Genomic DNA, 27,667 nt, shown 5'->3' with positions numbered 1-27,667 from the left:
TCACTGCGAGACCACCCCAGTCATTGACCCCAGCGGCCCGAATCACGTGGTTTGGCGATATAAGCAAAACCCCGGCGGAGTGGCTTCATTCAGTGGAGTAAAATCCAGGGAATTTTGTCATGTTTCTGTCAGGGACATGAAATCCAGCTCACGGTTAATGAGGATATCTTGGACAATATCTTACCCTTGGATGTGAGGGAGCAAATTTTCAGGAGACCGAAGTTGACAGATATGCGGGGGAGATTGTTAGCCATCATGTTGTTAGCCGAGCGAGCAAGAGGAGCTAGTAGGACACTGTGTTAGCATGGCGACCGGTGTGTCTTGACGGACGGTGAGCAGATGACCAGAGTGACTTGATGGAGTTGGTGTTGTCGTAATGGAAGTTCCGACGTGATCCTCGATTAGTTTATATCTCCGGCGGGGCACGTATAATGTCTGGAATCGGATATCATGTTGGAGGAGCTAACACGCGGCGGTGGCCCGGGCGGAGAGTACCGCGGGTTAGCAAGTTCATCAGCAGAGTTGTACTTGTAGTGCTGTCGAAATTGGCTGGACAAGTGACAGGTGAGTAAAATCCACACAAGATCGAAAGTAATCCACATTGTTGGTAGTTGGGTTTAGTTGCAGTAATTATCCAGGGAGCAGCGGCCGTAAGGGGCGCGCCAGCGTTAACTCGACCCGGGCTTTTGAGACAAGAGGATTGATCAGGGTTCTCAACTATGGAAGCGATTATGTAGCATAAATAAAAAGCAAAGTCAAAACCAGAAATGCTTTTTCATTTTCAAAATGAAGCTGCATTTTTTGACTCAAAAATATAATGAAAAAGCAATCCACCAAAATGCTTTTTCATTTCCTTCCTCAACACAGCTTATTCTGTCACTTAATTAAAATTAAAATGAAAATGGTATTTGACATTTCATTTTCAAACAGTTCTCTGGTAAATGTGTAGCATAATTCATTTAGAAATGTCTAATTTGACCATTAAAATGGATTAATAGAAATGCTTTTTAATTTTCAAAATGAAGCTGCATTTTTTGACTCAAAATTAAAAAGAAAAAGCAATATTTCAAAATGCTTTTTCATTTCCTTCCTCAATACAGCTTATTCTGTCACTTAATTAAAATGATAAAGAAAATGGTATTTGACATTTCATTTTCAAAAAGGTCCCTGGTAAATGTGTACCAAAATTCATTTAGAAATGTCTCATTTGACAATTAAAATGGATTAACAGAAATGCTTTTTAATTTTCAAAATGTAACTGCATTTTTTGACTCAAAATTAAAAAGAAAAAGCAATATTTCAAAATGCTTTTTCATTTTATACTTAAAACCGCTTATTCTGTGTCATAATTCAAACGAAAATGCAAAGAGGGGATTGCATTTGCATTTTAACATCCACCCCGCGCAAGTTGTCACAATATTCAATTCGAAAAAGCATTAGCAGAGGGGAGGCGGGGCGATGACGTCACTGCTTTCTCCGTGTGTCCGGCTGCTGACAGGCGCACACACACGCACCAGGAGCAGACTGTGTTAGCGGCAGAGACGAGGGTTTTGTGATGGTTGTGAACTTCTGATGAGTTTCCACAGCTTCTCAGGACTAAGTAACTGCATGTCCGCCTTCTGCGGTCCTCCTCCTGACGCACCGCGGACAAGCTTTTGTTCTTCGGACCGCCAGCTGCCTTCGCACAGCGGAGCGCGAAGCTCCGACGATCGCTGAAGGCGGAAATGCTGCTACGATCTGAGAAACCATCATATGAATTTGTGTTTCCAGTGGTGTCCAGAAAAAAATAAAGACTGATGTAATTCACAGATATTTACACATTTATCTGCAGCTTCGCGGTGAATTTGCTGTTTGTTTTATTAAGATCCAGGAATCCAGGTTTGAGCAGGCCAGGTCCAGCGGTTTTTGAACAGGACCCGGTTTTACGTAATCTTAATATGAAAAATGCAGCAGAATGTTCCTTTAGCTCCCTCGCGAATCAGAAGCTGTGAATCGTAAGCCAACTTTAGCGTCGTCTGACCGCACGGATTTAAAAACATATAATCGAGCAGAGCAGGCCGTAAAATATTAGCATAACTGTTATAAAAGCACATTATGAAGATAGTCTCCTGCAGCTTCGCGCTGAGTGAGTGTTTTGGTCCACCAGCAACGTTTAGCATCGAGAAATCTGCTGTCTGATGATGGAACTCCAGCTGTCATCAAACAGCAAATTCACCGCGAAGCTGCAGATAAATGTGTAAATATCTGTGAATTACATCAGTCTTTATTTTGTTCTGGACACCACTGGAAACACAAATTCATATGATGGTTTCTCAGATCGTAGCAGCATTTCCGCCTTCAGCGATCGTCGGAGCTTCGCGCTCCGCTGTGCGAAGGCAGCTGGCGGTCCAAAGAACAAAGCTTGTTCGCGGTGCGTCCGGAGGAGGACCGCAGAAGGCGGACATGCAGCTACTTAGTCCTGAGAAGCTGTGGAAACTCATCAGAAGTTCACAACCATCACAAAACCCTCGTCTCTGCCGCTAACACAGTCTGCTCTTGGTGCGCGTGTGTGCGTCAGTCAGCAGCCGGACACACGGAGAAAGCAGTGACGTCATCGCCCCGCCTCCCCTCTGCTAATGCTTTTTCGAATTGAATATTGTGACAACTTGCGCGGGGTGGATGTTAAAATGCAAATGCAATCCCCTCTTTGCATTTTCGTTTGAATTATGACACAGAATAAGCGGTTTTAAGTATAAAATGAAAAAGCATTTTGAAATATTGCTTTTTCTTTTTAATTTTGAGTCAAAAAATGCAGTCACATTTTGAAAATTAAAAAGCATTTCTGTTAATCCATTTTAATTGTCAAATGAGACATTTCTAAATGAATTTTGGTACACATTTACCAGGGACCTTTTTCAAAATGAAATGTCAAATACCATTTTCTTTATCATTTTAATTAAGTGACAGAATAAGCTGTATTGAAGAAGGAAATGAAAAAGCATTTTGAAATATTGCTTTTTCTTTTTAATTTTGAGTCAAAAAATGCAGCTTCATTTTGAAAATTAAAAAGCATTTCTATTAATCCATTTTAATGGTCAAATTAGACATTTCTGAATGAATTATGCTACACATTTACCAGAGAACTGTTTGAAAATGAAATGTCAAATACCATTTTCATTTTAATTTTAATTAAGTGACAGAATAAGCTGTGTTGAGGAAGGAAATGAAAAAGCATTTTGGTGGATTGCTTTTTCATTATATTTTTGAGTCAAAAAATGCAGCTTCATTTTGAAAATGAAAAAGCATTTCTGGTTTTGACTTTGCTTTTTATTTATGCTACATAATCGCTTCCATACTCAACTAGATTTCATTATCTGATGAAGATCCAGCTATTATTTTAAATAATTATTAATTTAAATTCAAAAGAAGTCAAACAATAACTTGATTATAGTCTATAGGATCATTTCCTATGTCAATAACATCACAGTGCCTCAGAAAGAATACATGCGCCTAATGTGTAGTTGTGGGTCGTAGAAAAAGATGGAGTGAGGAAGGGAGAGAGACTTAAAGGCCAAGTGGAACCTAACTGCATTGCAACTATCTACATTTCAAAGCCTTATGCTCGTACTTTATAACCCTCAGCCATTTCAGTGTTGCTTGTGTTTCCAGAAACACACACACACTGGCATTTATATTTGTATTTTGTGAGACTTCACCCAAGACAGACATTGAACATTTCAAATTCAAATATACTTTTTTTTGTATAATGTTAACCTGGTTGTTATGGCCTAGCAGGATAGGTCGAGGGCTGGAAACACATGAGGGTAATTCAGGTAATAGTATCAAATCCAGCCGGCAACCAGTTCATTTTTCATTTTTTCTTCAAACTTTCTATTGTTTCCTCTTTTCCACAATGACCCTTTTTTCCGGCCGGGGGCTTGCTTTTTTTCTTCTTTTTATTTATTTATTTATTTAACACCCACATACACACACACACACACACACACACACAAATCTATATTTACATTCATATTTAAAGAAAAACAATGTATTCACTGTTTCAAATGGCCCACTTCTGGCCTGTGATGTCATCGAATCTGGTGGCTGAGGGGTTAATGCTAGGCAGTTGAACGTCATTGGGGTCTTTAGGTGCTGGTTCAAGTCCTGTCCACAACCACTGCTTTTCCACACACATGTTCTAATCTGCACAGGCACTCTGAGCTCAGCAGGTACACACATAACATAGAATTTTTCAAATTCAAATATACTTTTTTTTTAGCCATATGGAAAGCTGGTTGTCGTGGCATAGGTCGAGGGCCGGAAAGAAGAACGGTAAGTATTAACAGTATCAAAACCGGCGGGCAACCAGCTAATTTTTCGTTTTTTCTTCTAACTTTCTGTTTTTTCCTCTTTTTCACAATTACACTTTTTTACGGCCGTGGGCTTGCTTTTTCTCTTCATTTTCTCTCTTTTTTTTTAGAAAAACTCAAAAGTATTTTCACGACTATAAGGCGCACTTCAAAGTCATACATGTTCTTCCGCCAGCAGGGGGCGCCCTGTGGGCTGCTGCGCCATTTGTGTAGTTGTGGGTCGTAGAAAAAGTTGGAGTGAGGAAGGGAGAGAGACTGAAAGGCCAAGTGGAACCTAACTGCATTGCAACTATCTACATTTCAAAGCCTTATGCTCGTACTTTAAAACCCTCAGTCATTTCAGTGTTCCTTGTGTTTCCTGAAACACACACACACTGGCATTTATATTTGTATTTTGTGAGACTTCACCCAAGACAGACATAGAACATTTCAAATTCAAATATACTTTTTTTTGTATAATGTTAACCTGGTTGTTATGGCCTAGCAGGATAGGTCAAGGGCTGGAAACACATGAGGGTAATTCAGGTAATAGTATCGAATCCAGCCGGCAACCAGTTCATTTTTCATTTTTTCTTCAAACATTCTATTGTTTCCTCTTTTCCACAATGACCCTTTTTTCCGGCCGGGGGCTTGCTTTTTTCCTTCTTTTTATTTATTTATTTATTTAACATACACACACCCACACACACAAATCTATATTTACATTCATATTTAAAGAAAAACAATGTATTCACTGTTTCAAATGGCCCACTTCTGGCCTGTGATGTCATCGAATCTGGTGGCTGAGGGGTTAATGCTAGGCAGTTGAACGTCATTGGGGTCTTTAGGTGCTGGTTCAAGTCCTGTCCACAACCACTGCTTTTCCACACACATGTTCTAATCTGCACAGGCACTCTGAGCTCAGCAGGTACACACATAACATAGAATTTTTCAAATTCAAATATACTTTTTTTTTAGCCATATGGAAAGCTGGTTGTCGTGGCATAGGTCGAGGGCCGGAAAGAAGAACGGTAAGTATTAACAGTATCAAAACCGGCGGGCAACCAGCTAATTTTTCGTTTTTTCTTCTAACTTTCTGTTTTTTCCTCTTTTTCACAATTACACTTTTTTACGGCCGTGGGCTTGCTTTTTCTCTTCATTTTCTCTCTTTTTTTTTAGAAAAACTCAAAAGTATTTTCACGACTATAAGGCGCACTCCAAAGTCATACATGTTCTTCCGCCAGCAGGGGGCGCCCTGTGGGCTGCTGCGCCATTTGTGTAGTTGTGGGTCGTAGAAAAAGTTGGAGTGAGGAAGGGAGAGAGACTGAAAGGCCAAGTGGAACCTAACTGCATTGCAACTATCTACATTTCAAAGCCTTATGCTCGTACTTTAAAACCCTCAGTCATTTCAGTGTTCCTTGTGTTTCCTGAAACACACACACACTGGCATTTATATTTGTATTTTGTGAGACTTCACCCAAGACAGACATAGAACATTTCAAATTCAAATATACTTTTTTTTGTATAATGTTAACCTGGTTGTTATGGCCTAGCAGGATAGGTCAAGGGCTGGAAACACATGAGGGTAATTCAGGTAATAGTATCGAATCCAGCCGGCAACCAGTTCATTTTTCATTTTTTCTTCAAACATTCTATTGTTTCCTCTTTTCCACAATGACCCTTTTTTCCGGCCGGGGGCTTGCTTTTTTCCTTCTTTTTATTTATTTATTTATTTAACATACACACACCCACACACACAAATCTATATTTACATTCATATTTAAAGAAAAACAATGTATTCACTGTTTCAAATGGCCCACTTCTGGCCTGTGATGTCATCGAATCTGGTGGCTGAGGGGTTAATGCTAGGCAGTTGAACGTCATTGGGGTCTTTAGGTGCTGGTTCAAGTCCTGTCCACAACCACTGCTTTTTCCACACACATGTTCTAATCTGCACAGGCACTCTGAGCTCAGCAGGTGCACACATAACATAGAATTTTTCAAATTCAAATATACTTTTTTTTAGCCATATGGAAAGCTGGTTGTCGTGGCCTAGTGGCATAGGTCGAGGGCCGGAAAGAAGAACGGTAAGTATTAACAGTATCAAAACCGGCGGGCAACCAGCTAATTTTTCGTTTTTTCTTCTAACTTTCTGTTTTTTCCTCTTTTCCACAATTACACCTTTTTACGGCCGTGGGCTTGCTTTTTCTCTTCATTTTCTCTCTTTTTTTTTAGAAAAACTCAAAAGTATTTTCACGACTATAAGGCGCACTTCAAAGTCATACATGTTCTTCCGCCAGCAGGGGGCGCCCTATGAGCCCCTGCGCCTAATGTGTACTTGTGGGTCGTAGAAAAAGATGGAGTGAGGAAGGGAGAGAGACTTAAAGGCCAAGTGGAACCTAACTGCATTGCAACTATCTACATTTCAAAGCCTTATGCTCGTACTTTAAAACCCTCAGCCATTTCAGTGTTGCTTGTGTTTCCAGAAACACACACACACTGGCATTTATATTTGTATTTTGTGAGACTTCACCCAAGACAGACATAGAACATTTCAAATTCAAATATACTTTTTTTTGTATAATGTTAACCTGGTTGTTATGGCCTAGCAGGATAGGTCAAGGGCTGGAAACACATGAGGGTAATTCAGGTAATGGTATCGAATCCAGCCGGCAACCAGTTCATTTTTCATTTTTTCTTCAAACTTTCTATTGTTTCCTCTTTTCCACAATGACCCTTTTTTCCGGCCGGGGGCTTGCTTTTTTTCTTCTTTTTATTTATTTATTTATTTAACACACACACACCCACACACACAAATCTATATTTACATTCATATTTAAAGAAAAACAATGTATTCACTGTTTCAAATGGCCCACTTCTGGCCTGTGATGTCATCGAATCTGGTGGCTGAGGGGTTAATGCTAGGCAGTTGAACGTCATTGGGGTCTTTAGGTGCTGGTTCAAGTCCTGTCCACAACCACTGCTTTTTCCACACACATGTTCTAATCTGCACAGGCACTCTGAGCTCAGCAGGTACACACATAACATAGAATTTTTCAAATTCAAATATACTTTTTTTTTAGCCATATGGAAAGCTGGTTGTCGTGGCCTAGTGGCATAGGTCGAGGGCCGGAAAGAAGAACGGTAAGTATTAACAGTATCAAAACCGGCGGGCAACCAGCTAATTTTTCGTTTTTTCTTCTAACTTTCTGTTTTTTCCTCTTTTTCACAATTACACTTTTTTACGGCCGTGGGCTTGCTTTTTCTCTTCATTTTCTCTCTTTTTTTTTAGAAAAACTCAAAAGTATTTTCACGACTATAAGGCGCACTTCAAAGTCATACATGTTCTTCCGCCAGCAGGGGGCGCCCTGTGGGCCGCTGCGCCATATGTGTAGTTGTGGGTCGTAGAAAAAGATGGAGTGAGGAAGGGAGAGAGACTTAAAGGCCAAGTGGAACCTAACTGCATTGCAACTATCTACATTTCAAAGCCTTATGCTCGTACTTTAAAACCCTCAGCCATTTCAGTGTTGCTTGTGTTTCCTGAAACACACACACACTGGCATTTATATTTGTATTTTGTGAGACTTCACCCAAGACAGACATAGAACATTTCAAATTCAAATATACTTTTTTTTGTATAATGTTAACCTGGTTGTTATGGCCTAACAGGATAGGTCGAGGGCTGGAAACACATGAGGGTAATTCAGGTAATAGTATCGAATCCAGCCGGCAACCAGTTCATTTTTCATTTTTTCTTCAAACTTTCTATTGTTTCCTCTTTTCCACAATGACCCTTTTTTCCGGCCGGGGGCTTGCTTTTTTCCTTCTTTTTATTTATTTATTTATTTAATACACAGATACACACACACACACCCACACACACAAATCTATATTTACATTCATATTTAAAGAAAAACAATGTATTCACTGTTTCAAATGGCCCACTTCTGGCCTGTGATGTCATCGAATCTGGTGGCTGAGGGGTTAATGCTAGGCAGTTGAACGTCATTGGGGTCTTTAGGTGCTGGTTCAAGTCCTGTCCACAACCACTGCTTTTTCCACACACATGTTCTAATCTGCACAGGCACTCTGAGCTCAGCAGGTGCACACATAACATAGAATTTTTCAAATTCAAATATACTTTTTTTTAGCCATATGGAAAGCTGGTTGTCGTGGCCTAGTGGCATAGGTTGAGGGCCGGAAAGAAGAACGGTAAGTATTAACAGTATCAAAACCGGCGGGCAACCAGCTAATTTTTCGTTTTTTCTTCTAACTTTCTGTTTTTTCCTCTTTTCCACAATTACACCTTTTTACGGCCGTGGGCTTGCTTTTTCTCTTCATTTTCTCTCTTTTTTTTTAGAAAAACTCAAAAGTATTTTCACGACTATAAGGCGCACTTCAAAGTCATACATGTTCTTCCGCCAGCAGGGGGCGCCCTTTGAGCCCCTGCGCCTAATGTGTACTTGTGGGTCGTAGAAAAAGATGGAGTGAGGAAGGGAGAGAGACTTAAAGGCCAAGTGGAACCTAACTGCATTGCAACTATCTACATTTCAAAGCCTTATGCTCGTACTTTAAAACCCTCAGCCATTTCAGTGTTGCTTGTGTTTCCAGAAACACACACACACTGGCATTTATATTTGTATTTTGTGAGACTTCACCCAAGACAGACATAGAACATTTCAAATTCAAATATACTTTTTTTTGTATAATGTTAACCTGGTTGTTATGGCCTAGCAGGATAGGTCAAGGGCTGGAAACACATGAGGGTAATTCAGGTAATAGTATCGAATCCAGCCGGCAACCAGTTCATTTTTCATTTTTTCTTCAAACTTTCTATTGTTTCCTCTTTTCCACAATGACCCTTTTTTCCGGCCGGGGGCTTGCTTTTTTTCTTCTTTTTATTTATTTATTTATTTAACACACACACACCCACACACACAAATCTATATTTACATTCATATTTAAAGAAAAACAATGTATTCACTGTTTCAAATGGCCCACTTCTGGCCTGTGATGTCATCGAATCTGGTGGCTGAGGGGTTAATGCTAGGCAGTTGAACGTCATTGGGGTCTTTAGGTGCTGGTTCAAGTCCTGTCCACAACCACTGCTTTTCCACACACATGTTCTAATCTGCACAGGCACTCTGAGCTCAGCAGGTACACACATAACATAGAATTTTTCAAATTCAAATATACTTTTTTTTTAGCCATATGGAAAGCTGGTTGTCGTGGCCTAGTGGCATAGGTCGAGGGCCGGAAAGAAGAACGGTAAGTATTAACAGTATCAAAACCGGCGGGCAACCAGCTAATTTTTCGTTTTTTCTTCTAACTTTCTGTTTTTTCCTCTTTTTCACAATTACACTTTTTTACGGCCGTGGGCTTGCTTTTTCTCTTCATTTTCTCTCTTTTTTTTTAGAAAAACTCAAAAGTATTTTCACGACTATAAGGCGCACTTCAAAGTCATACATGTTCTTCCGCCAGCAGGGGGCGCCCTGTGGGCCGCTGCGCCATATGTGTAGTTGTGGGTCGTAGAAAAAGATGGAGTGAGGAAGGGAGAGAGACTTAAAGGCCAAGTGGAACCTAACTGCATTGCAACTATCTACATTTCAAAGCCTTATGCTCGTACTTTAAAACCCTCAGCCATTTCAGTGTTGCTTGTGTTTCCTGAAACACACACACACTGGCATTTATATTTGTATTTTGTGAGACTTCACCCAAGACAGACATAGAACATTTCAAATTCAAATATACTTTTTTTTGTATAATGTTAACCTGGTTGTTATGGCCTAGCAGGATAGGTCAAGGGCTGGAAACACATGAGGGTAATTCAGGTAATAGTATCGAATCCAGCCGGCAACCAGTTCATTTTTCATTTTTTCTTCAAACTTTCTATTGTTTCCTCTTTTCCACAATGACCCTTTTTTCCGGCCGGGGGCTTGCTTTTTTCCTTCTTTTTATTTATTTATTTATTTAATACACAGATACACACACACACACCCACACACACAAATCTATATTTACATTCATATTTAAAGAAAAACAATGTATTCACTGTTTCAAATGGCCCACTTCTGGCCTGTGATGTCATCGAATCTGGTGGCTGAGGGGTTAATGCTAGGCAGTTGAACGTCATTGGGGTCTTTAGGTGCTGGTTCAAGTCCTGTCCACAACCACTGCTTTTTCCACACACATGTTCTAATCTGCACAGGCACTCTGAGCTCAGCAGGTGCACACATAACATAGAATTTTTCAAATTCAAATATACTTTTTTTTAGCCATATGGAAAGCTGGTTGTCGTGGCCTAGTGGCATAGGTTGAGGGCCGGAAAGAAGAACGGTAAGTATTAACAGTATCAAAACCGGCGGGCAACCAGCTAATTTTTCGTTTTTTCTTCTAACTTTCTGTTTTTTCCTCTTTTCCACAATTACACCTTTTTACGGCCGTGGGCTTGCTTTTTCTCTTCATTTTCTCTCTTTTTTTTTAGAAAAACTCAAAAGTATTTTCACGACTATAAGGCGCACTTCAAAGTCATACATGTTCTTCCGCCAGCAGGGGGCGCCCTATGAGCCCCTGCGCCTAATGTGTACTTGTGGGTCGTAGAAAAAGATGGAGTGAGGAAGGGAGAGAGACTTAAAGGCCAAGTGGAACCTAACTGCATTGCAACTATCTACATTTCAAAGCCTTATGCTCGTACTTTAAAACCCTCAGCCATTTCAGTGTTGCTTGTGTTTCCAGAAACACACACACACTGGCATTTATATTTGTATTTTGTGAGACTTCAGACTTCACCCAAGACAGACATAGAACATTTCAAATTCAAATATACTTTTTTTTGTATAATGTTAACCTGGTTGTTATGGCCTAGCAGGATAGGTCAAGGGCTGGAAACACATGAGGGTAATTCAGGTAATGGTATCGAATCCAGCCGGCAACCAGTTCATTTTTCATTTTTTCTTCAAACTTTCTATTGTTTCCTCTTTTCCACAATGACCCTTTTTTCCGGCCGGGGGCTTGCTTTTTTTCTTCTTTTTATTTATTTATTTATTTAACACACACACACCCACACACACAAATCTATATTTACATTCATATTTAAAGAAAAACAATGTATTCACTGTTTCAAATGGCCCACTTCTGGCCTGTGATGTCATCGAATCTGGTGGCTGAGGGGTTAATGCTAGGCAGTTGAACGTCATTGGGGTCTTTAGGTGCTGGTTCAAGTCCTGTCCACAACCACTGCTTTTCCACACACATGTTCTAATCTGCACAGGCACTCTGAGCTCAGCAGGTACACACATAACATAGAATTTTTCAAATTCAAATATACTTTTTTTTAGCCATATGGAAAGCTGGTTGTCGTGGCCTAGTGGCATAGGTCGAGGGCCGGAAAGAAGAACGGTAAGTATTAACAGTATCAAAACCGGCGGGCAACCAGCTAATTTTTCGTTTTTTCTTCTAACTTTCTGTTTTTTCCTCTTTTTCACAATTACACTTTTTTACGGCCGTGGGCTTGCTTTTTCTCTTCATTTTCTCTCTTTTTTTTTAGAAAAACTCAAAAGTATTTTCACGACTATAAGGCGCACTTCAAAGTCATACATGTTCTTCCGCCAGCAGGGGGCGCCCTGTGGGCCGCTGCGCCATATGTGTAGTTGTGGGTCGTAGAAAAAGATGGAGTGAGGAAGGGAGAGAGACTTAAAGGCCAAGTGGAACCTAACTGCATTGCAACTATCTACATTTCAAAGCCTTATGCTCGTACTTTAAAACCCTCAGCCATTTCAGTGTTGCTTGTGTTTCCTGAAACACACACACACTGGCATTTATATTTGTATTTTGTGAGACTTCACCCAAGACAGACATAGAACATTTCAAATTCAAATATACTTTTTTTTGTATAATGTTAACCTGGTTGTTATGGCCTAGCAGGATAGGTCAAGGGCTGGAAACACATGAGGGTAATTCAGGTAATAGTATCGAATCCAGCCGGCAACCAGTTCATTTTTCATTTTTTCTTCAAACTTTCTATTGTTTCCTCTTTTCCACAATGACCCTTTTTTCCGGCCGGGGGCTTGCTTTTTTCCTTCTTTTTATTTATTTATTTATTTAATACACAGATACACACACACACACCCACACACACAAATCTATATTTACATTCATATTTAAAGAAAAACAATGTATTCACTGTTTCAAATGGCCCACTTCTGGCCTGTGATGTCATCGAATCTGGTGGCTGAGGGGTTAATGCTAGGCAGTTGAACGTCATTGGGGTCTTTAAGTGCTGGTTCAAGTCCTGTCCACAACCACTGCTTTTTCCACACACATGTTCTAATCTGCACAGGCACTCTGAGCTCAGCAGGTGCACACATAACATAGAATTTTTCAAATTCAAATATACTTTTTTTTAGCCATATGGAAAGCTGGTTGTCGTGGCCTAGTGGCATAGGTCGAGGGCCGGAAAGAAGAACGGTAAGTATTAACAGTATCAAAACCGGCGGGCAACCAGCTAATTTTTCGTTTTTTCTTCTAACTTTCTGTTTTTTCCTCTTTTTCACAATTACACTTTTTTACGGCCGTGGGCTTGCTTTTTCTCTTCATTTTCTCTCTTTTTTTTTAGAAAAACTCAAAAGTATTTTCACGACTATAAGGCGCACTTCAAAGTCATACATGTTCTTCCGCCAGCAGGGGGCGCCCTATGAGCCCCTGCGCCTAATGTGTACTTGTGGGTCGTAGAAAAAGATGGAGTGAGGAAGGGAGAGAGACTTAAAGGCCAAGTGGAACCTAACTGCATTGCAACTATCTACATTTCAAAGCCTTATGCTCGTACTTTAAAACCCTCAGCCATTTCAGTGTTGCTTGTGTTTCCTGAAACACACACACACTGGCATTTATATTTGTATTTTGTGAGACTTCACCCAAGACAGACATAGAACATTTCAAATTCAAATATTTGTTTGACTATATTTGACAAATATTTGTTTGAATATTAGTTTGACACAATCAAACCCCCAATACTGCAGGAAAAACTCAGGAGTATGTCAGTGGAGCCATACTTAATATCCTGGATCATGGACTACCTCAAGGACAGACCCCAGTTTGTCAGAATGGGGGCCAGCCGTTCCAGAACACTCTGCAGCAGTGTGGGAGTACCTCAAGGCACAGTTCTCTCCCCGATGTTGTTCGCTCTTTACACGACCGACTTCCAACACAACACGGAGGCTTGCCACATCCAAAAATTCTCGGATGATACCGTCATTGTGGCCTGCATTAGGGAGGACAAGGAGCTGGAGTACAGACAGCTGGTGCAGGATTTTGTTCTTTGGTCCAAGAAGAACCAGCTCCAGCTGAACATCAGGAAAACCAAAGAACTGATTCTGGACTTTAGAAGACAACCCCCTCTCTCCCAGCCAATATGTATAGACGGTGACCTGGTGGAGACAGTCACGTCCTATAAATACCTGGGAGTGGTGCTGGACAAGAAACTGGACTGGAACGAGAACACCACCCTGCTCAGCAAAAAATGTCAATCCAGGATGTACTTCCTGCGAAGGCTGGCCTCTTTTAACATCTCCACCAAGCTTCTCAGTATGTTTTATCAGACGGTGATTGAAAGTGCTCTGCTGTACGCTGTGGTGTGCTGGTGCGGCACAAGCAAGAGAAACCTGACCCGCCTAAATAAGATCATCAGGAGGGCTAGCTCTGTTGTGGGACTGAAGTTAGCCACAGTGGAGGAGGTGGCTGAACAACGAACATTGTCCAGACTTCAGACAATTATGGACAATGTTACACACCCTCTGCATGACGCCTTCAGTGAAAGGAAGAGCAGCTTCAGCAGCAGACTTTTATCACAACGCTGCACCACAGACAGACTTAGAAAGTCCTTTGTCCCACGAGCCATCAGACTGCACAACACTCTGTGTTGAGAGCTTTTATTCTTGCTTCTGGTCTTGATTAAGCTGAATTTCTGGGAAACTTGACATGTTTTTAGGAATTGTTTATACTTGCTTTTATTCTTTTTATCCTTTTATATTTTAATATATTTATTGTGTTTTTATCTGTTTTAGGAATGATTGTGCTTTTAAGAATGGGCAGCTGGCCACTTAAAATTTCCTTCGGGATTATTAAAGTCTATCTATCTATCTATCTATCTATCTATCTATCTATCTATCTATCTATCTATCTATCTATCTATCTATCTATCTATCTATCTATCTATCTATCTATCTATCTATCTATCTACTTTTTTTTGTATAATGTTAACCTGGTTGTTATGGCCTAGCAGGATAGGTCAAGGGCTGGAAACACATGAGGGTAATTCAGGTAATAGTATCGGATCCAGCTGGCAACCAGTTCATTTTTCATTTTTTTTTCAAACTTTCTATTGTTTCCTCTTTTCCACAATGACCCTTTTTTCCGGCCGGGGGCTTGCTTTTTTCCTTCTTTTTATTTATTTATTTATTTAACACACACACACACACACACACACACACACAAATCTATATTTACATTCATATTTAAAGAAAAACAATGTATTCACTGTTTCAAATGGCCCACTTCTGGCCTGTGATGTCATCGAATCTGGTGGCTGAGGAGTTAATGCTAGGCAGTTGAACGTCATTGGGGTCTTTAGGTGCTGGTTCAAGTCCTGTCCACAACCACTGCTTTTTCCACACACATGTTCTAATCTGCACAGGCACTCTGAGCTCAGCAGGTGCACACATAACATAGAATTTTTCAAATTCAAATATACTTTTTTTTAGCCATATGGAAAGCTGGTTGTCGTGGCCTAGTGGCATAGGTCGAGGGCCGGAAAGAAGAACGGTAAGTATTAACAGTATCAAAACCGGCGGGCAACCAGCTAATTTTTCGTTTTTTCTTCTAACTTTCTGTTTTTTCCTCTTTTCCACAATTACACCTTTTTACGGCCGTGGGCTTGCTTTTTCTCTTCATTTTCTCTCTTTTTTTTTAGAAAAACTCAAAAGTATTTTCACGACTATAAGGCGCACTCCAAAGTCATACATGTTCTTCCGCCAGCAGGGGGCGCCCTATGAGCCCCTGCGCCTAATGTGTACTTGTGGGTCGTAGAAAAAGATGGAGTGAGGAAGGGAGAGAGACTTAAAGGCCAAGTGGAACCTAACTGCATTGCAACTATCTACATTTCAAAGCCTTATGCTCGTACTTTAAAACCCTCAGCCATTTCTGTGTTGCTTGTGTTTCCTGAAACACACACACACACACTGGCATTTATATTTGTATTTTGTGAGACTTCACCCAAGACAGACATAGAACATTTCAAATTCAAATATACTTTTTTTTTGTATAATGTTAACCTGGTTGTTATGGCCTAGCAGGATAGGTCGAGGGCTGGAAACACATGAGGGTAAATCAGGTAATAGTATCGAATCCAGCCGGCAACCAGTTCATTTTTCATTTTTTCTTCAAACTTTCTCTTGTTTCCTCTTTTCCACAATGACCCTTTTTTCCGGCCGGGGGCTTGCTTTTTTTCTTCTTTTTATTTATTTATTTATTTAACACACACACACACACACACACACAAATCTATATTTACATTCATATTTAAAGAAAAACAATGTATTCACTGTTTCAAATGGCCCACTTCTGGCCTGTGATGTCATCGAATCTGGTGGCTGAGGGGTTAATGCTAGGCAGTTGAACGTCATTGGGGTCTTTAGGTGCTGGTTCAAGTCCTGTCCACAACCACTGCTTTTTCCACACACATGTTCTAATCTGCACAGGCACTCTGAGCTCAGCAGGTGCACACATAACATAGAATTTTTCAAATTCAAATATACTTTTTTTTAGCCATATGGAAAGCTGGTTGTTGTGGCCTAGTGGCATAGGTCGAGGGCCGGAAAGAAGAACGGTAAGTATTAACAGTATTAAAACCGGCGGGCAACCAGCTAATTTTTCGTTTTTTCTTTTAACTTTCTCCTTTTTCCTCTTTTCCACAATTACACCTTTTTACGGCCAGGGGCTTGCTTTTTTTCTTCATTTTATTTTTTTTATTTATTTATTTATTTATTTATTTATCACACACACATAAAGGCAAGGCAAGGCAAGGCAAGTTTATTTGTATAGCACAATTCGTACACAAAGTAATTCAAGGTGCTTCACAAAACAGAAAAATGCATTAAAATCACAATACATCATAGAAATAATCAACATAAAATTTACTTTAAAAGAAAAGGAAAAAAAAAAAAAAAAAAAAAAAGATTTAAAAAGAAAGGAAGGAAAGAAAGGTACAGATAGGACCTTTCAGTCATATACACGGCTAAACAGAAATGTTTTAAGTCTAGATTTGAACATGAACACAGAAGAGGCCTGTCTTACGCCTTCAGGGAGGCTGTTCCAGATTTTAGCTGCAGAATATTGAAACGCTGATTCCCCTTGTTTAGTTCTGACTCTGGGAATCAACAGGAGGCCGGTCCCTGAGGTCCTCAGAGTACGAGATGGTTCATATGGCACTAACATGTCAGAGATGTACTTTGGTGCGTGGCCATGGAGAGACTTGTACACAAGCAGAGCTGCTTTGAAGTCTATTCTTTGAGGTACAGGGAGCCAGTGCAAAGACCTGAGCACAGGACTAATGTGATCATACTTCCTGGTTTTGGTCAGGACTCGAGCAGCAGCATTCTGGATGTACTGAAGCTGTTTTACAGCTCGTTTGGACAGGCCGGTGAGCAGGCCGTTACAGTAGTCTAACCTACTGGAGACAAATGCATGGATAAGTATCTCCAGGTCTCGCTTTGAGATTATGTTTTTGATTTTGGCAATGTTTTTCAGATGGTAAAATGCCGCTGATGTTACTGACTTGATATGGCTGTTAAAGTTCAGGTCAGAGTCCATGATTACGCCTAGATTTCTGACTTGATTTGAGGGTTTAAGAGACAGAGAATGAAGGTAGCTGCTGACAATTTCTCTTTGTTTCTGTGGGCCAAAAACAATAATTTCGGTCTTGTCTGAGTTTAGCTGGAGAAAGTTGTTCTGCATCCACGCGCTGATCTGTTGGAGGCAGTGGTTGAGAGAATCCACCGGCCCATATTCACCTGTTGTCAGTGACACATAGATCTGAGTATCATCTGCATAGTTGTGATAAGATATGTTATTACTGCGTATTAACTGCCCTAGTGGCAGCATGTAGAGGTTGAACAGAAGGGGTCCCAGGATCGATCCCTGGGGCACACCACAATTCAAGCCCATGTAGTCTGAGACACAACTCCCAATTTCAACAAAATATTTCCTGTCTTCTAGATAAGACTTGAGCCAACTTAGGGCAGATCCAGAGATGCCAACCCAGTCTTGGAGTCTGTGCAAAAGGATCCCATGATCAACAGTATCAAAGGCAGCGCTCAGGTCTAGCAGGATTAAGACAGAGACTTTTCCATCATCAGTGTTCAGGCGGATGTCATTGGTTACCTTGATAAGAGCAGTTTCTGTGCTATGATGGGGTCTAAAACCTGACTGGAAAACATCAAACGAATTGTTTAATAAGAGAAAGTCAGTGAGCTGTTGGTAGACAACTTTTTCAAGGACTTTTCCTAAAAATGGCAGATTAGAGATAGGTCTGTAATTATTCAGTACAGTGGGATCAAGACCGCTCTTTTTCAGGAGGGGTTTCATGACTGCAGTTTTTAAGGCCTCTGGAAATATTCCAGATTGAAGAGACATGTTAACTATTTGAGTAATTGATGGCAACACGCTGTTCAAGACAGACTTTAGAAATCTAGTGGGTAACACATCAAGGCAGCATGTAGACGAGCTCAGACGGGTGATGGTCTCTTGGACAGTTTGGTCAGTGACAGGTATAAAGTGAGTCAGCTTAGAGTGAGTAGGTGGCCGTTCGATAGTTATATGTGTTGTGGAGTTGATGGCTTTTTTAATGCCCTGAACCTTGTCATTGAAAAATACAGCAAACTCATTACATTTAGGTGTACAAACCAATTCTATTGGTAGCTGGGTTGGAGGGTTAGTTAATCTGTTAACTGTTGTGAACAGGATACGAGAGTTGCTGCTGCAACTTCCAATTATTTCAGAGAAGTACCTTTCCCTTGTTCTGCATAAGATCTGGTTATAAGCGTACAACTCCGCCTTATATATTCCATAATGAACCTCGAGTTTTGACTTGCGCCACTTTCGCTCGGCTCTGCGGCACTGTTGTTTCTGTGCCCTGACTAGATCATCATTCCTCCAGGGAGCTTTCTGTCTATGTTTTCTCAATTGAACTTTCATAGGGGCAATGGCATCCAGAACATTCAAGATGCTAGAAGTAACAGAATTCAGCATTTCATTAACATTGGCACCAGAGACGTTTTCAGGGTTTATCATTTCTACAAACTGTGCCCTAGTGCTCTCATTTATTTGTCTCCTTTGGACAACTGCAGGGCCAGGCGGTGGTTTGGGAGCAACAGACAGGTCAAAGAATACACAGAAATGATCAGAGAGGGCGACATCAACCACACTGACATTGTAAATAATAACCCCCCTTGTGATGAGCAGGTCCAGTGTGTGCCCTCTGCTGTGGGTGGGGCAACTCACATGCTGAATTAGACCAAAGGTTTCAAGGACAGCATTGAGCTCTTTTGCATTTCTGTCATTGACATTATCAACATGAACATTAAAATCACCTGTAATGACTAGACCATCAAAGTCTGTGCACACAACTGAGAGCATTTCAGTGAAATCATCAATAAAACTTTGGCTGTGCTGAGGAGGTTTGTACATAACTATGCAGAGTAAGGGAGGAGTTTGTTTTAACTCAATCTTAAAGGACACATACTCAAATGATGAAAACACACCAAATGATAGTCTGCGGGTTGCAGTATTATCTCTAAACAGTGCAGAAACGCCTCCACCCTTTTTATTTTCTCGTATTTCCGATTCATGTTTGTAGTTGGGGGGAGTTGATTCGACTAGAACTATGTTTCCTGTGTTTTTGTCAAGCCATGTTTCAGTTAAAAACATAAAATCAAGATTAAAAGAAGAGATAAGATTATTGATTAAAAATGATTTGTTGCATAAAGATCTGACATTGAGTGCAGCAAGTTTGAGATTAGTTTCCTTGGGACTGGTCAAAACCTTCTTGCAAGGGATGTGAACTAGATTTCTTTGATTGGACAGTCTAACTGCCCTTTTTTGCATTCTACGTGGTGCAACTACAGGTATAGCACCAGAAGGAAGCTGTTCATCACAGGGCCCCAGTTTGACATAACCTTTCCTAGGACACTGGGGGCCCGTTTCATCCTAGCTCCGGGGAATAGCACGTCTAGAGGCGCGCAGGAGAGGTTGAGTTGAGGGTAGTTTGGGTGATGGACCGGGAGGAGTGGGAGCTGGACGGGATTTGGGTGAACGACGGAGGGGGCGTGTTGGAGGGGGTTTGGATAAAGGCCGTGTTGGAGGGACTTTGGGTGAAGGATGAGGAGGGGGCGCTGGAGGGGTAGGAGAGCTCCTGTGTGGTGTGAGGCTCACAGGTGTTAGGGGAGCCATCTTAATTCCTGACTTGATGAGGCTATCAAAATGGCTAGGTAGGGCCATGGGTGAAAGTGGGGGGGACGAAAAGGAAAGTGAGTCTTCACTGGGAGTAGATGTAGCAGGGGGCGCCCACAGCTGGTCAGATGGTGGAATTTCTGGGGCCAAATCTGGTGGTTGTTGTTGTGGTTCTGCAGCTGGGTCCTTAGCTGGCGGTAGTTGTTGTGGTGCTGGTGCAGGTGAGTCCTTAGATGGAGGTGGTTGCTGTAATGCTGGTGGAGCTGAGTCCTTAGGTGGAGGTGGTTGTGGTGCTGGTGCTGCCGGATCCAAGTCATTGACCGGTGTTGGTGGAGGTAGTTGTTGTTGCCGTTGTGCTGTGGTTCCTGGGACACTGGCTCGGTCCATCCTTACTGCCTTTTCAGGGCCTTGGCCTCTATGCCCCAGAGCGTGGAGGAGGTTCTTCACTAACTCTCTTGCTCCACCTCTGTTCAGGTGTGGGCCTCTTCCCATGAAAAGGTCCTTTCGCTTCCAGAATGTATTGAAGTTCTCAATGTAATGCAATCCTCTGGAAGCACACTCTCTGGAGAGCCAATTGTTCAGCTGAAACAGACGGCTGAACTTGAGTGACACCCCATCGATGTTAGGAAGAGGTCCGCTGATGAATGCTTCAACCTCTACTTTGTCAATCTCTTCAAATAACTTGATGAAGTCTTTTTTCAAACGTTCGGACTGTTCTTTTCTGATATCGACAGCACCTACATGGATGATTATTCGTTTGACTCCTTGGTACAAGACTTTAGATAAGAGTCCTGTAATCACTGGAACAGTAGAACTTGGGCAACATAAAGTTTGCATTCTTCTGTGGCTGACTCCACTGATAGCGCCATCTCCAAGCAGCAGCGTATCTCTGACCTTGACGTTTGGCACAGATTTTCTTTCTGCCTGTGCTTTGTTTCCAACATTATAACTCCTTCTCTGTGGTCCAATTTCACTGTGTTCTTCAATATCACATTGTGTTAGGGGTAAAAATCTGTTTGTGAGCTTTATTTCGGATGTTCTGTCATCTTTACGCTTTGGCTTAACACAGAGTTCCTCCGCACAAAGTTTTGGAAAGGACACAACATCACTCAAGTCTATGTCACTGTTATTCTTCTCGTTTGTGGTAAGAGAAGGCTTCTTACCACCCGATGTTACTGGAAGGGTCTTGTGAAGTCCATTTTCAGTTTCCAAAGTAAATATCCGTGTTTGTAGCTCTTTTATTTCTTGTTGGTAGATCCGACAGCGTTCACAGTGGGAGTTTGTTTTTCTTCCTCTTCCGGACATGTCGCTGGCTTGTCAAAAATATTGATTTGTATAGGTAGAAGTCACAAAAAAGGATGACCAGTCTGATATTCCAGGATGTGTGGAAGAAGTAAAATGATTAAAAATGATTAATTAAATGATTAAAAAGCAAATAAAGCAGGAAGCAGCAGGAGCAGGGAAAAAAGCGTCTGCACTCTTTTGCAGGGGGAGGAGCTGTCCCATATACACACACACACACACAAATCTATATTTACATTCATATTTAAAGAAAAACAATGTATTCACTGTTTCAAATGGGCCACTTCTGGCCTGTGATGTCATCAAATCTGGTGGCTGAGGGGTTAATGCTAGGCAGTTGAACGTCATTGGGGTCTTTAGGTGCTGGTTCGAGTCCTGTCCACAACCATGTCTTTTTCCACACATATATCCCAATCTGCACTGACACCCTGAGCTAAGCAGGTGCACATAGGTGCTATACAGAAGGTAATGTGAAGGTTGGGAAGAAACACAAAGGTTGAAATTCATATGCCCAAGATAAGGTGTTGTACAAAAAGAATTGTTTTTGTGGTTGGGTTGGGATGATACAGGACTTGTGTTGACAAGACAATTTTGCATGGAACTAAATAAATTGAATCATTTAACACTACAAAACAGAACAATCATTTCTTTTTGTTACTTGGCAACAGCTAACGCTATGTAAGCCGTCTCGTACGCTGGTTAGCTTTAACGCTAATGGAGCAAACACAAGCAGATATTTACATGTTTTTTATACACTGACCAGAAGGTGGCAGTATTAAACTTCCAAACGTTTTTTTTTCTGAGGATCAGCCAAAGGCTCCCAGAGAGGTCACGAGGGGGGAAAACATTTGACATTTTTGAAAGAATCTCAATAAAATTTCTGTAAATCAGACCATACAGATAACTGAGTAACAAGCAAAAGGGTTATTCAAATTATTGAATTATTATTGATAGTGCCAAGTGAAATTTTTCTATATATTTTCTCAGTCATTTTGTCAGAATTGACATTCATTACTATTGCTGTACTCATTACAAACTCTAATCTAGGACACACACAATAGTTTTTGTCTAGTTTTGTCAGAATAAACGCCCCATCAATTCTATATGAATAAATTGAATGCATTTTTTAATCAAAACATCTCTTCACTGGAGCATAAATCATACCTTTCATCTAAGCTTATAGATAATAATCCTTTTTCAATTAAACACATAGAAAGCATGGTTCTGAATTTGTACTTTTATGAATTAAAAATGAGGTTTTGATCTCACTCTTTCATGTCCAAAATTAATTTCCATTTATTATGCTATCATATATTTTCCAGACATGAAACAAAATATTTCTTAATACATTAAATCTTTCCAGTTTTTTATGAATCTTGGCCTAGTCATTTTTCCAAAGCCTGTTTCTGCACATTGAGCTCAATGCACATCAGTCTGTAGATAGATCTGCTGAGGCTCTGCTTCTGTCCTTTCACATGACCGCTGACAGCCACGTTGGATTTTCTTTTCAATTCAAATTTAATTGTATAGCACAAATTCATGACAATATTCATCTTAATGGGCTTCGTGCCGGTATTTGGAAGGTAAACATACAATCAAAAGAACAAAAACCTAATGCCACTTTATTTTATAAACTCTTTGTCATGCTGAGTTGAGTACTGAATGTTTATGCTGGTGTTTTTCGATAACTGTAGTTATTCCGGAGTTGGGTCTCAAGGGCAACAGACAAAGCCCAGAACTCCCTCTTCATAGAAACTTCTCCAATTTGACAGGAGAAATCTAAGGGGGTCCTAAGCCAGCCAAGAGACATAGTCCCTCTAGTGAGTTCTGGGTCTTCCCCCGGCCTCCTCCCAGTGGTTTAAACCATGAAGACCTCCACAGGAAGGGGGTAGGAGGCATCCAAAAGAAACCTCCTCTAGACTTTCTTGATGTGGAGGAGCAGCGGCTCCACTAAAACCTCCTCCCGGGTGACTGGGCTCCTCACCCAATCTCTAAAGGGCCGCCCTGCAGAGGAAACTCATTTCAGTCACTAGTATCCAGAATCTCATCCTTTTGGTCGTCTATCTGCCTGTTAATCTCAGGCTCTGTTTACAACACAACTTTGTTTTTGTCACCGTTTTAGAATTGCTTTATTCGTTTCATGTGATGACACGCATCTCCATAAATTTTCATCGGTTTTTAGTCAGAGTTGTCCGTTTCACTCACAAAAATCTCAAAGTTATCTTGAAATTTTGCTCTAAAGAAGTTTGTTACATTTGTATTTTTCAATTCTTATTTGTTCTAAACACATTCACATACATTGATAGTAAATCATTGAAGTTGCTGTCAAGTTTTCTTTCTGAGCAATCAGAGAAATAAATGCTGCAACATTACATGATAGTTATATCACTTTTTGACGGGAAAAAAAGATGACAGGCGTCTTGTTTTATTGGGCACAATTGCAGCAAAAAAAATCAAAAATAAATCTATTTTTCTGATTTTACAGGGATCCATTTCATCAGCTTTGAGCTTTTACAACTCTTTCCTGCTAGAGGCGCCTTTGTTTGTTTGATGCATCAGTTATTCAGGATTAAAGGAGTCTTTTTTTGGCAGGTTGTATCCATCCATGTTTTCTGTTTCCTCTTTAACGCTGTCATATTTTGGAGCAGATTCATACTTTTTAATGAAACAAACTCTCAGCACACCAGATGTTTTACTTTAAATGCACAACAGGCATTCATTTAATGGAAGATAATCACTAAATCACTTTCTCCTTTCCATACATGTGTGACATCACATAACCTTTTAAAAAAACGCCCAAACTACTGAATTCTTCAGACTTAAGGACAATAAATTATGTGGTTTATTTGGAAATACTGTGATGCAATCAAGTTTCTAACTACATTTCAAGCAAAAGGTTTTTGTTTTGTTTTTGCAAACGTTAAGTTTTACCTTGAACTGGATTTTTTTTCAGCCCCAAACTATTTAATTTAGCATTTTATTTCATGTTCAGCAGCAGTAATTCGTGCTGAAACAGAGGAGCAGCTGGATGTCTTTGTATGCAAGTCAGACCAAAACAGAACAAAGCAGATCTGCTGTCTAAATTAAATGGAAGCATAAGTGTCTGAACATCTGTAATCGGAGCAAGAACAAGCTGTAGCTTTCTGGTGCAGCATGTGTATCAAGGTGCTGAATAAAGGAAAAGCAAAACTGCTGCATTTCCAGAAAAAAGGTCAAAAGGAAGTTGTTGAATTGAGATAGCAGCTGTCCAATGCTTCTCAGAGAGCATGTCATGCTTTTAAAGCAACCTGCCTGCAGGTCAGCTGTTCCCACTGACCACTAATGAAACCCGGCGCCATTCTTTCCCATGAACATTTTCTCCAAAAGTGCACAGGTGGTTTTGTTACTTGGAGTTCAAGTCACTCTGAGACACTCTGCAGCACTCAGGCTGATTTGCCTTCCCTTCATGTTGTCACGGAGGTGGAAGCATCACAAGAAGCCCCAGCCATCCCCAACACCAAAGCTCAAACTCTGCTGCTCCGCTGAAGCAAAACTACCAAATAATAGGGGAATCAAATGTCTGTTGACCTGATAATTGGACTGTAGGACATGGGTATTTAAATGTGTGTGTTTTCTTACTAATCATGCAATCATCTACTTGTTCTCAATAATAAGTGTAGTCATCTTGTTTGCAGAAACAACATGCCGGACTGTCAGTAGCTCAGGAAGAAGCTGAAGAAGAAGAGAGGGCAGAGAGCGTATGCCTGCCAGTGCAGCTGGTTCTCTGCTTCAGAGCCTGCTGACCTCAGGGATCAGCCTCAGCTCCGATGGGTCTGTGGCAAACACCCGGACTGACTGCTCACCTCAATCTACTTTCTAAACTCTCCATCCATCCATCCATCCATTTATCCATCCATCCTTGAGACGTCGTTGTGAAAGGAAGAACTTATCCTTGGCCTCTATTGTCAGCAAGACTAAAAACATTGTTTTCCATCTATCTGTCGAGGAGGATTCTTGAAGCATTTCCAGACTGTACAAAAAATCTGAATCTGTGCATCTCACACCCATTCATCGATGGCTGATTTCAAAATATCTCTTCCTGCGTCTTCCTCTTTTTGGAAGAGGTATTTGGACACAAATATCTGGAACTTCAAACTTTCTGAAAATGTTGTGACTGCTGCCCAACTGTGACACATTGTGATTTTCTACTCCTGCTCTTTAAACAAATCTGTCTCCTGCCTGTACTGGAATAAAATATATCTGATGAGGAACATGAAACATTTTTTCTTTACATTTCTAAAGCTTCTGAACTCCAGACGTTTATTTTTTTTATATGTCTCATAAACTTGAGCATTTGAGTTTAAAAATGGAGGTAGTGAAGAAATGTCAAAAATTAAAAGTTTTATATAATCTTTTTAGCTTCTGCTTCTTATTGGAAACTTTCAGTGTTGACAGTGTAATAGATTTTGTAATTTTAGTTCAATTAAAAACTATTGGCACTTTCCTATAAAGTTCTTGGATTTACCTTATAGGAGTTTGGCCTGCAGACAGAATGGTTCCTTCCAGTCCGGTCAACTAAGAAATAAAACACAAATAAAACTACATTAAATATTTTTCATTTAGTTCATTTTCATTCTCTCAGTCCAAGGTATTTTTGATGTATTTTAAATTTGTACATTTTCTGAAACAGATATATGGAGTTTGCATTCTTCTGATTGTCGAATAATAAATTCCTCATGTTGAGCCCCTGAACAAAAATCCTATTCCTTTAGAGACTTTGTGTATAATGTTGTGAACCATGCTTCTCTGTCCTAACGAGAGCAGATCACATTTAAAGAAAAATATCAGAAGTTTTTATTCTAAAAAAAGTTCAGACACTGAGTCAGAAATGTATAAATTTATATTATTAAAATAGCCTAGTCCTAGTATACGGTATACTGTACATAGGTGTAACAAAATAAAATGTACATTTATGTCGACAGCAAATTATACGTACATCATCCCTACATGTTGATAATAGTCCTGCAGCATCATGCATGTCAACATGTATACTATCAATAAAGCCCCTGCAGCAATTAAAAGAAAAAAATGATTATACTTACCTGTGAAATGTTATGCCTTCCTCCTTCGTGGACTAACTTATTCGATTTTGGCAGTATAAACCCGCACAATGAACTGGCATTTTGCAAAAAAAAATGTGTTCACGTGCATGCACTGCAGCAGTGACTTGACCTCACCAAGATGGCGGTGCTCTCCTCCAATCAGGATGGTCACAGGCGCTATCCTACAGTTCTCGCGATACATCACTGCGAGACTACCCCAGCCATTGACCCCAGCGGCCCGAATCACGTGGATCACGATGTAAGCAAACCCCGGCGGAGTGGCTTCATTCAGTGGAGTAAAATCCAGGGAATTTTGTCATGTTTCAGCCAGGGACATGAAATGTAGCTCACGATTAATGAGGATATCTTGGACAATATTTTACCCTTGGTTGTGAGGGAGCGAATGCTCAGGAGACCGAAGTTGACAGATATGCGGGGGAGATTGTTAACCATCATGTTGTTAGCCGAGCGAGCAAGAGGAGCTAGGACACTGTGTGTTAGCATGGCGACCGGTGTGTCTTGACGGACGGTGAGCAGATGACCAGAGTGACTTGATGGAGTTGGTGTTGTCGTAATGGAAGTTCCGACGTGATCCTCGATCCTCGGCGGGGCACGTATAATGTCTGGAATCGGATATCATGTTGGAGGAGCTAACACGCGGCGGTGGCCCGGGCGGAGAGTACCGCGGGTTAGCAAGTTCATCAGCAGAGTCGTAGTGCTGTCAAAATTTGCTGGACAAGTGACAGGATAATCCAGGTGAGTAAAATCCACACAAGATCGAGAGTAATCCACATTGTTGGTAGTTGGGTTTAGTTGCAGTAATTATCCAGGGAGCAGCGGCCGTCAGAGGGCGCGCCAGCGTTCACTCGACCCGGGATTTTGTGACAGGAGGATTGATCAGGGTTCTCAACTAGATTTCATTATCTGATGAAGAAGATCCAGCTATTATTTTAAATAATTATTAATTTAAATTTAAAAGACGTCAAACAATAACCTGATTATAATCTATAGGATCATTTCCTGTGTCAATAACATCACAGTGCCTCAGAAAGAATTCATGCAGGATATTAGATTAATTCCAATACATTCATGAGCACATAAGGCGCTATAAAGCGCACTTCAAAGTCATACATGTTCTTCCGCCAGCAGGGGGCGCCCTATGAGCCCCTGCGCCTTATGTGTAGTTGTGGGTCGTAGAAAAAGATGGAGTGAGGAAGGGAGAGAGACTTAAAGGCCAAGTGGAACCTAACTGCATTGCAACTATCTACATTTTTAAAGCCTTATGCTCGTACTTTATAACCCTCAGCCATTTCAGTGTTGCTTGTGTTTCCTGAAACACACACACACACACACACACACTGGCATTTATATTTGTATTTTGTGAGAAGTCACCCAAAACAGACATAGAACATTTCAAATTCAAATATACTTTTTTTTGTGTAATGTTGACCTGGT

At 40.7% G+C, this 27,667-nt stretch overlaps 1 protein-coding gene and 2 long non-coding RNA genes across 3 annotated transcripts in view; 2 read left to right on the top strand and 1 right to left on the bottom strand.

Moving 5' to 3' along the window:
- Window positions 1-27,667, top strand: part of c16h8orf37 (chromosome 16 C8orf37 homolog) — a 44,065-nt gene that overhangs the window by 5,197 nt on the left and 11,201 nt on the right. The gene's annotated exons all lie outside the window — the stretch shown is intronic.
- Window positions 24-25,862, top strand: LOC111948948. Its single transcript, XR_002874928.1, has 2 exons — window positions 24-564; window positions 24,806-25,862. It is a non-coding gene; the product is annotated as an uncharacterized LOC111948948 (long non-coding RNA).
- Window positions 11,855-16,419, bottom strand: LOC111948950. The gene is made up of 2 exons (XR_002874930.1): window positions 14,587-16,419; window positions 11,855-12,230 (listed from the first exon to the last, which is right to left on the bottom strand). It is a non-coding gene; the product is annotated as an uncharacterized LOC111948950 (long non-coding RNA).

This window comes from Oryzias latipes, chromosome 16 (genome assembly GCF_002234675.1).
Source record: "Oryzias latipes chromosome 16, ASM223467v1".
NCBI lineage: Eukaryota > Metazoa > Chordata > Actinopteri > Beloniformes > Adrianichthyidae > Oryzias > Oryzias latipes.
The sequence above is the reverse complement of the archived record's forward strand: the minus strand, read 5'-3'. Positions and strand labels throughout refer to the sequence as shown.